The sequence below is a fragment of the Galeopterus variegatus genome, unplaced genomic scaffold (assembly GCF_000696425.1).
Source record: "Galeopterus variegatus unplaced genomic scaffold, G_variegatus-3.0.2 Scaffold1344, whole genome shotgun sequence".
In the NCBI taxonomy this organism is placed as follows: Eukaryota; Metazoa; Chordata; class Mammalia; order Dermoptera; family Cynocephalidae; genus Galeopterus; species Galeopterus variegatus.
In genome coordinates, this window is record NW_007727455.1 from 721 (window position 1) to 11,141 (window position 10,421).

The window sequence follows — 10,421 nt, forward strand, 5'->3', positions numbered from 1 at the left end:
TACCATGAGCCCCGTAAGCTCTTCCTGCTCCCTTAACTTTGGATGCTCTCTCTTGGGCTCCTCCCACGCTTCCTTAGAGGCAAGGGGATGTCCTCCTCTGCCTCAATTCACAGTTCATGTTCTAGGCCCACACCTGGCCTAGTACCTCCACAGAGGGGGACTCAAGAACTAGGGGACAGAAGGAAGTATGGATGCATGCATAAGTGGATGGATGGGTGGGTGGGTGGGTGGGTGGATGGATAGGTGCACAGATGGATGGATAGATGGGTGGGTGGGTGGCTGGATAGAAGCAAACCGGTGACATTCATGCATTATTTTGGAAAGCGTCCTCAGTTTTGGTCAAACAGGAGACTTGCAGGCAGATCAGTGAAACAAGGGAAGGGAATAAAACCATAGGAACAAGCACAACATGGTGTCTGCCAAGTGCATTTCATCTCTCGCTGGTGGCCATTTAGTTTTAAACTTTGCACCCACTTGTTGATTGGGGCAATTCCCAAGACACATGGTCAAGTCCTTAACATGAACATGAAACAGACGCACAAATGCTGCCTGGTTTTCTCAGACACCCTGTCACTTTGGTGATCATAGGTAGACACGTGTTGCTATTTCTTGAGCTCTCCTGGGTGTCCCAAGCTGACACCATGCTTGAGATGGGAATTCTGTGCCTGGTCTGAGCTTTGCCCTGTTGATGAGATGCATGGGCTCTGGTGAGGAGTGTGCTGGGGCTCCTGTGGGCTGAGGACAGAAAGCATGTAGGCTGGAGAGAAGCACCTGGAGACTCAGTGCCAAGAAGGGTATCAGCAGGGGTCACTCCTGCAGGTGGGCACCAGGCCCCCAGGCTGAGCTGTTTCCAGGGAGCTGTCCTTGGAGGAGCCCAGGGGCCTTCTGATCCTGGGCCAGCAGGGGCTCAGTAGGGACTGGCTCTGGGTGGCCAAGGGGTTCACCAGGACCCCTTCAGCACTGGGGGCTTCACCAGAGGGGCCATCAGCTGACCTTATGAGGCTTCCCTTTCTTGTGTTTGCCTGGGCACCAGGACCTGTCACCACACGTGCACATGTGAGAATCAAGCCTTGGTGTGCTTACACACATGCACACGTGACTCTCCTCTGGGTGACAGGGCTTCTTTCTCTCTAACAGCTCTGCTGAGGTATCATCCATGCATCACACATTTCACCCGTGCAAAGTACACAGCTCATTGGCTTTTAGTATGTTCACAGAGTTGTGCAATCATCACTACAGTTAATTTAAGAACATTTCTATCACCTCAAAAAGAAGCCTCATCCCCATCAGCAGTCACTCCCCATCCCCTCCCCCATCACCAGCAACCATGAATCCACTTTCTGTCTCTGTGGATCAGCCTGTTCTGGACATTTCACGTAAATGGAGTCACATGCTATGTGGCCTTTTGTGTCTGGCGTCTCTCACTGTGTGTGATGAGTTCAAGGTCCATCCATGTGGTAGCATGTGTCAGAGCCTCGTTCCTTTTCGTGATCAAGTAACGTTCCAGTGTGTGGAGTGGACCACATTGTATTTGTCCTTTATTCCATGCTATGTGGCCTTTTGTGTCTGGCGTCTCTCACTGTGTGTGATGAGTTCAAGGTCCATCTATGTGGTAGCATGTGTCAGAGCCTCGTTCCTTTTCGTGATCAAGTAACGTTCCAGTGTGTGGAGTGGACCACATTGTATTTGTCCTTTATTTCTTGATAGACTTCTGGGTTGTTCCACCAATGAATATTCCTTGGACAACACTTTGTAATTTTGGACTGATGAAATTGAGACCTAAGAATGAAGTTCCACAAATGCCTTGGCAGAGCTATTTAAAATATATATTGCTGGATTTCACTCAAGTGCTGTGCGTCCTGAATTATTTTATTTGGGAATGAGTGTCTTTAGTTAAAATCAGAAGGTGCTCTTGCATTGAATTTTCAGGGAATATCCCATGATCATCAAAGTTATTCACCAGTCATATTCCAGCACCTTCCTGTGACCCCTTTGTCAGGTCTATAACCTGTGGGTTAAGCTTTTATTTTTGGCCACTATCTGTCAACTCTGAGTGTCAATCATGGTTGTGTTCCTGCTCAGTAGACCCTTTTCCCTGCCATTGCTCTTGGGGTGAGGAGTTTCAAGACTTTGGGGGGTTTAAACCCCACCATTGTATAAACACAGCAGGAGGAGGTTAGTCTCAGGGTCTCTCCTTCTGTCCCTGGGACCTGACCCCGCATTCTTGTCTAAATGAAGGTCTCTAATCTCACAGCCTTAACTTCTGTTTCCAGAAAAAAGTGAACCCCAACCTTCCCATCACCATCAAGCCTAGCAACAAAGTACAGAAGCTCCTGGAGGAGCGACTGAGAAGTGGCAGCTCCTGGCCAAGACGCGGCTGGAGGAGTTGCAGTGCTGGCACTTGGAGATGAGGTGCCACTGCCACGGGCCGGCCTCACGGTCCCTCCCCACCCCTCATGGCCTCAACAGGGAGGGAGCAGATCCACCATCTTCTGCTGCCTGGCAGAGCCTGGGACCAAACCCTCACCCTCCACCCATATTGGGGGGCCTGCTTGGTGGCTTCCAGGCACAGGGACGGGGCTGTTAATCACACATGCAATGAGCAGCCCATGCTGTCCTGGTTGTTGGAGAGAGAAAGGGTGTTAGTGCTGTGCTCAGCATCATTCCAAGGGGTCTCATTACTGCTGCAGTGATGTGATAAAGGTAGAGGCGGCAGGCACTCCCTGCCCATTCACAGGGACACTGGCTACTGCAGAAGCACCTGGTGTCCACTGTGCCCCAACTGCTGGCATCCACTATGTCCCCAACCTCTGGGGTCCAGTGTGTCCCCTGACCCCCAGTATCTGCTGTGTCCCCTGACCCTTGGCATCCACTATGTCTGCTGACTCCTGGCATCCAGTGTATCCCCGACCTCTGGCATCTGCTGTCACTCCTGACCCCTGTCCTCTGCTGTGTCCCCCAGCCACCCTCAGGGGTGACCTTGGCCCACCTCCTGACCTCTCCTGGTCTCAGCTTCCCTGTGCACACACAGGCCAATGTGGGCAGCCCTCAGCTGTGGGGAGCACCACAGAGGGAGCGAGCCACGCTCTGCCCACTCAGTGGGGCATGGGGCATTAGCATTGCTGAAGCGATGGGCTCAGGGGTCCCACCACTGGCCTCACCTCCCACTGTCCTGTCTCGTCCCCGCAGGCACAATGATATGCACTGTAGGCAGCTGGAGGAGGAGCCACAGCTCCAGGACCAGCAGCAGTAGCAGCAGCACGCATTGCCTGGCTGGCCCCTGCTCATGGGCAGGCCGGGAACGCCTGCCGCCCCACTCCCGGTAGGTGGTGGGACCTTCTCTCACTCCTGATCCCTCACTGGAAAGACCTGGCCTCTTCCAGGAGTGAAGAGCTCCTGGGCTTGCACCAAGACTCAAGTGTGCTCAGAGTGTGAGGGTTGGAAGGGCCCTGGGGGTCCATAGCCCAGCCCCCCTCATTCCACAGATGGGAGCCCCAGCTCCCTGGCCCCTGCTGCTGGGCACAGAGCCCAGGCTGCTTCCTGAAGCCCTGGCTGTCACATCCCTTAGGGAGCCTCTTTCCTGACACTGTGGTTCCCGCTGGTGTCTCTCAGAACGTCTGTCCGTGCAGGCCAAGACCGTGCTTGAACGGGACCCTAGGTTTGCTCCTTGTGGGGGAGAGGCCCCAGGTTCACCCAAAAGGCTCTGGGCTGGAAATGTGAGAACATTGCTCAAGCGGGGTCCTCTGGTCCCCCACTCAGACCTGAGCTTCCTGTGATCATGGGTGGGGGGCACCTCCCTGGTTCACCACCCCATGGCTCTCTGTGGTGAGTACCTATGAGCTGCTACCTCAAACTGGCTGGCCATGGCCACCTGCCTGCCTGCCTCTCGCTTCCTGAAGCCAGCCTGGCCCAGGGCCCCCCTCTCAAGTCCTCCTGTTGCCTGTGGGCACCATCTGCCACCATAATACAACTTTCTTGTCCGCTGTCCCCAGATCCCCAAGACCCCTCTGCCCACCTTGACTGCATGGCCTCTCCCTGCAGCCCAGGCGGCAGCTGGAGTCCAGTGAGATGACCCACACGTCACAGGTAGGCATTCCACCGTCTACCTGTCCCCAGATCCCCAAGACCCCTCTGCCCACCTTGACTGCATGGCCTCTCCCTGCAGCCCGGGCGGCAGCTGGAGTCCAGTGAGATGACCCACACGTCACAGGTAGGCATTCCACCGTCTACCCCACAGAGCAGGGGCTCCTGGCCATCCAGAAGGCTGTGTCCCACACGGAGCAGACCTCAAGCTGGTATCCGACATGCTGGCCCAGGAGAACTGTGGAAGGCGGGAGGAGGACAGCAGTGAGCCCAGGTGAGGACATCCCTCTCCTTCCTCCCTCCCCAAGACCCTCAGGACAAGCCAGCACCAGGCGCCCCCACCTCTGATTGGCCTCAAACCCCTTGTGGCCTCCTGGGGCATTCCTCAAACCTCAGAGCCCGAGCTTCAAGGCTCCAAGTGAGGTCCAGTGGCAGTTGGTGACCACTGTTGTTCTAACACCAGACACTCACTTTTGCTCTCAGAGGTGCATCCAGAAATGGAGTTCATGAAGGATTCACCATCCCTGTAAACCTCAGTTTCCTCACCTGCAAAAGGAAGCTCAGGGCCGGCCCGGTGGCACACTGCTACAGTGCACCACTTGGGAGCGTGGCGGCGCTACCGCCGAGGGTTTGGATCCCACATACAGACCGGCCGCTCACTGGCTGAGCGAGGTGCGGGCGCAACACCGAGGTTTGCGATCCTGTTGCTGGTCCCGGTCCGGTACGGGCGCAACACTGAGGGTTGCAATCCGTTACCGGTCACGAAAAAAGACAAAAAGGAAGCTCAGTGAGGTTCCAAGGTGCCTTCCCCACCTCACAGAGTGATTAAGTGATCAGAGGACGTGATGCCACTGAGAGCCCGTATGAATCACCATGATTATTAGATGAGACAGCCCCCCTGTGTGGTGTTAGCTGTCACACAATTTAATTCACTGCGAGGGAGGCAGCCTTCCTCTCTCAGTAGCTACTTCTTCATTTTCTTTTTTCAATGTTTTTCTATTGTGCTAAAATGCACATAACATACAATTCACCATTTTAACTGTGTTTAAGTGCACAGCTCAGCGGCATGACGCACATCCACATTGTTGTGTGACCATCACCACCTCTTCTCCAGAACTTTCTCATCTTCCCAGACTGACACTCTGTCCCCATTAAACACCAATTCCCGTTTCGTTTAAAGTACCCACTAATCCACCTTCCATGTCTGTGGATTTGCCTGTTCTGGACATTTCGTGTAAGTGGAATCACATGCTATGCGGCCTCTTGCGTTTGGGTGATTACACTGAGCATGGGTGGCTTCCTTCTGCCTTAGCATTTGCTCTGTATAAAAAGAGCGTGCCACATACCTGTGAGTGACAGTGTCCTAACACAAATGCCATGAGCCCACCCCTCAGCTTAAGCATGAGAGTGTCCCTAATCTGTCACATCCACCTCTGGGGCCAGACCAAAGCCAAAACTCAATGCAACAAACCCTGCAGGAAACCAAACCCATGACCTTGGTGTTGCAACACCACGTTCTACCCAGCTGAGCCAGCCAGCCAGCCCTGATGAAGCAAACTCTGGAAAGGAAAGCCTCTGAGCTATGGAGCAGTCCTAACTTGTGAGGCTGTAATGAGAGGATGGGTATGCCTGCTGTCCAGTGACCCAGGGCATGGCACAGACCGGGCAGCTCTGCACAGAGAGGCCAGTGTCCTTTCCTGCTAGCACTAGCTCCTCTTAAATGTATCTCTGATGTCTCATTTCATCCCGGCAAGTGCCTCTGACTTGCAAAATGGGCTTGGTCCCATTTTACAGATGAGGAAACAGGCACAGAGCCTGCTCTGCAAGTCGCCGGGGTCCACAGCTTGTGAGTGGAGCTATTTATATATATATATATATGTGTGTGTAGCAAGCGTGCAACATTTTCCAGAGAAAGATGTTGCAATGTAAGTAATTTCTTTATTAGGAGAGAAATCTTTATTTAATATATTCCAGGACTAATGGAAATGTTTGTCTGTCTTGTCCCTCCCCACTTGAAGAAAGATTGCCACCAAGCAAATGTCCAGAAGCTTCTCATCCTAAAGCTAGATTATCCAACAGACCATGGAACAAATAAACAGAGAGGACAAGCCATAAAAAAGGGAAACAAATATGATGTATCCAAAGTGATTGGCATTTAAAGGGAAAGTAGCAGAGTATAGAGTTGGAGGGATAGGATAAGAGGCTCTCTCAACTGGGGCAGACAGAAGGGCTCTCTGAGGAGGTGACATTTCAGCAGAGAGATCAGGAGGAAGTGAGTGGAATGAGCCCCAGGGGGATCTGGGTGGAGAGTATTCCAGGCAGTGGGAATGACGAATACAAAAGCTCCATGGTGATTTGTGAATTTCCTTTGGCCTCTGTAACACGTTACCATGAGCTGGGTGGCTTAAAACAACAGGATTTAACTTTCTCAGTCCTGGAGGCCGGAATTCTGAAGTCACGGTGTCAGCTGGGCCGTGCTGTCTCTGAAGATCTGTAAGAGAGATGCTTCCTTACCTTCTCCAGCTTCTGGGGGCTCCCAGCATTCCTTGGCTTGTGGCTACATCACTCCAATATCTGCCTATATCTTTTATAATTATTATAATTCATTTATTTATAGCAATAAGGACTTATGAATTTTTTTATTTATTGAGTTCTAACCCATTACTCTCATGATTTATTTTGATGCTCAGATTGTCCCAGATTTGGCCCGTGAGAGCTCCTGTGTCCTTTGGACATGTCTTCAGGATTCTTTGAACATTTCCTTACTTTCTTTTTTTAACATTCTGAGATATTGTTACAGAGCAGCTGGGGAGTAAGGGAGAAGGGAAGGTGGAGGAGGAAGGGGAGGTGTGGTCAGGGCCAGAGACAACCCCCTCATTCTGGCAGGGGAGCCCGGGGCACTCCCAGGGACAGCCTAGTGGTCATTCCTGGACTGGATGCAGACATTGAAGGGACATGGCTGAGGACCGTGGGAGAGCAGGGTGGCCCCCCACCCCAGCTTGGGAGCCTGGCATCTGCCTGTATCTTTCCATGACCTTCTTTCCTGTGTCTGTGTCTTCCATTCCGTCTCTTATATGGATACTTGTCACTGAATTTAGGGCTCACCTTAATCCAGATGATCTTGAGATTCTTCACTTAATTACATTGGCAAGACGGTCTTTCCAAGTAAGAGCACATTCACAGGTTCCAAATGGACATATTTAGGGTGGGTAGGAAGGGTCACCATTCGACTCAGTACAGGTGGGACAAGCTTCATGTGTACAGAGAAAATCAAGAAAGCTGCAATAGCTGGAATGAAGGGAGCAAAGAGGAGGCGGGGAGGGAACGTGGTGAGAGGATGAACAGAGATCAGGTCACCTGTGGTTTTGCTGGCACGAGCAGGACTGAAGCCATGTTAGGACCTAAAACCGCATGGGCTGTACTCAGATTTTTAAAAGACAGTTTTTTTCTTGGCGTGCATTTCTCTGAGTTCCCTCTTTTCCCATGGTTAGTTGATACTTTGAATCTTGGTTACAGGGCAAAGTGGCACTATTTACATGACTGTAAAGTTGATTTCCAGCCAGACTGGAGCTACAGACTTGCACATACTATCCAGACACCAGGAAACCAAGGAAGACATCAATAAAGCTATGCTGACTCCACCCCTCCAGCAGGACCATGAGATGACAGCAAGGACAGGAGCAGGAACCAGACGGGGTCTTGGCGAGACCTTGCACCTGAGACCTTGCAGGAAGCCCTCATCGCTCACGTCCCCTCCCTCCTGCTTTTCATTTCCCACGTTCCATTCCCTCACCACATCTTTAAGAACCCCCGATGATAGATAAGATAGATAAATAACAGAAAGATGGACAAATAGATACAATTGATAGATATGATAGAAAAATAGAAAAGAGAAATAGAAAAAGACAAAAATAGAAAGAAAAAAGATAGATAGGTGATAAGTAGATTGACAGATGACAGACACAGGTAGATGGCAGGTGGGAGACGGATGATAGAGATCGGCAGGTAGATGAGCCGTGGGCAGGGGTAGGTAAGGATGGCACCGCACCTTGGGACTCACCATGGTGGAGCGCCTCCACCACCCACAGACCAGATGGGCCAAAGAGAAAAAATTACCTGAGTTCATAGAGTGGCTGGATGCAGGGAGCACCACAGCTCCCCAGGGAGCCAGGGAAATAAACAACCCACCCTCTCCTCTCCCACCTGTGCCTGTCATGAGCCAAACCCACGTGGAAGCCGGACCGTGAGGGAGCCCCTTGCTGCCGTCTACCCAGGTCATCTCCCAGAGCACACAGCGGGGTGGAGAGGGATGAGGACAGATGTGGACCCACAGCAGACACTCAGCTGTTCTATCATTGTCCTCTCTGGCAAGACGCCAACTAGGACGTCAGATCCAAAGTCCCCAAGCCTTCCCACCCTCTGAGTGCCAATGAAGCCACATGCACATGAATTTTCGAGTCCCATTCCCTCACTTTCCCTGGTCACCGATGCAGGATTCCAAGCCCCCCACAACACGCCTCCTTCAACCATTCAGGGAGCCCCCAGAGTGGGGGAGTCTCACATGCGCCTACAAATACCTCAGCTCCACCAGGTGCAAAAGCGGGTTGTCCCGTGGGACCCTCTTCTCCAATGTCCTGTTTACATAAAGCCAGGGTTGCAGGATAGAGTGGAAAACGTGGGTGGGGGGAAGGACTTTCTCCTTGTTTGTCCAATATCAGGAAGAATGATCCCCAAACTTGCTCGAGCACCAACAGATATTTTAGTGTTTACTCCCAAGAATCCATTTATGCACACAGCTAAGATGGACTTCTCTCCAGCCAAGGATTCAAATGCAAGGAATTTGAGATCATTGCAGAAAGTTCCAGTAGGAGAATGAGGAAGAACAGGTGGCTGCTATGGACAACTGGGGCTCAATCCCAACGGGCATCCTTCAAGAGACTCTGTGGATTACACCCCAGAGTTGCCCCCAGAGGGGTGAGAAATCTGGGGTACTGATGCACCAACTCCCACCCCTCCCTCATTTATTGAGGGTTGTCCCTGCCCCACACAAGAGAAAGTCCCCAGGTGGAAGATCTCAGGTGTTCAGTCAGACACTGTCAGCATATACTGAAATAATAAGGTCTAAAGGGACATAAAGGGCCACCCCTAAACATCTTTTAACTATCTTGAAATGACATAAGAGCAAGAGAATGATCCTATATAATTCATCATTCAACTCCCAACCACATGTCCAAGACTTGGCACATAGTAGGTGCTTAATAAATATGTAGAGATCAGATGAACAGAAATAAAACACATCTGAGATAAAAATGTAAAAGACTTGTCCATCTTCAAAGACTTAGCCAAAGGGGGAGATGAGGTGGAGTGAACATTTATTAGTTGCTTCCACAGAATTCATGCTTCTAAAGACCCGATTGCCCCTAAATTTACCCCACACTCAGTTACAGAGCAGACTATAAAGAATGCTTTAGGAAAATAGCATGTTCCATATCTCGTTGGCATAGTGATTGGTTAGAGCAGAAGTTTTCACCAGGGGTGATCCTGCTCCCCAGGGGACAATTGGCAATGTCTAGAGATATTTTTGTCACCTAATTGAGGAGGGGGTGCTGCTGGTATCTAATGGGTAGAGGCCAGAGATGCTGTTAAACATCCTACAGTACACAGGACAGCTCCCCACAGCAATGAATGATCTGGCACCAAGTGTCAATAGTGCTCATGTTGAGAAAGTCTAGGTTAGAGGATGGATAGATACACGGCCCAAACAGAGCCAATAGAAAATCAACCCCAAGACTGAAGCTTCTCTCGTTCCTGGAAAGTGCAAAATGGTCTATGACCTTTGCACCTATTTTGCTAGCACAGAGGAAGGGATGGGGTGGGAAAGAGAGACTGGTTTGGGTACCACATGGAGCCTGAGGATAAAATTGATGCCCAGAGAAAAGCTGTAGAGATTAAGAGAAACTCAGCCCTTGTTGACCTCATTTGACCACTAAATCAAATCTTCCCTGAAACTCGTCCTTTTTATTTATGAGTTAAACCCCTTTCTTGTTTAAGCCAGTGGAGTTACTTTTGTGTTACTTGCAACCAAGAGCACTCCCACCAGCAGGGAGAATCAATGGACGTTAAATCCCATCCTCCTTTTCTGGAGGGCCCCAGCGTAGACATAACGTTGTCTTAGAGCAAAATAGGTTGCAAGAAACAGAAACCCACCCAAGGTGGCATATGTAAAGAAGTATTTATTACATGGGTGCAAAGTTATCACCAGAATCCAAAGTACCACGAAGTAAAGGTGAGATCCATGCAGAATCAGCATCAGGCTCTTAGAAGGCAACTAATAAGTG

General features: G+C 50.8%; 1 long non-coding RNA gene across 2 annotated transcripts; it reads left to right on the top strand.

Annotated features, from left to right (window-relative positions):
• Window positions 1–2,324: 2,324 nt before the first annotated feature.
• LOC103593418 lies at window positions 2,325–7,729 on the top strand. 2 transcript variants are annotated; one of them, XR_550751.1, is made up of 4 exons: window positions 2,325–2,412; window positions 3,190–3,322; window positions 4,166–4,357; window positions 7,600–7,729. It is a non-coding gene; the product is annotated as an uncharacterized LOC103593418 (long non-coding RNA). The 2 variants fall into 2 exon arrangements; XR_550752.1 differs by having other exon boundaries at window positions 4,238–4,357.
• Window positions 7,730–10,421: the final 2,692 nt, after the last annotated feature.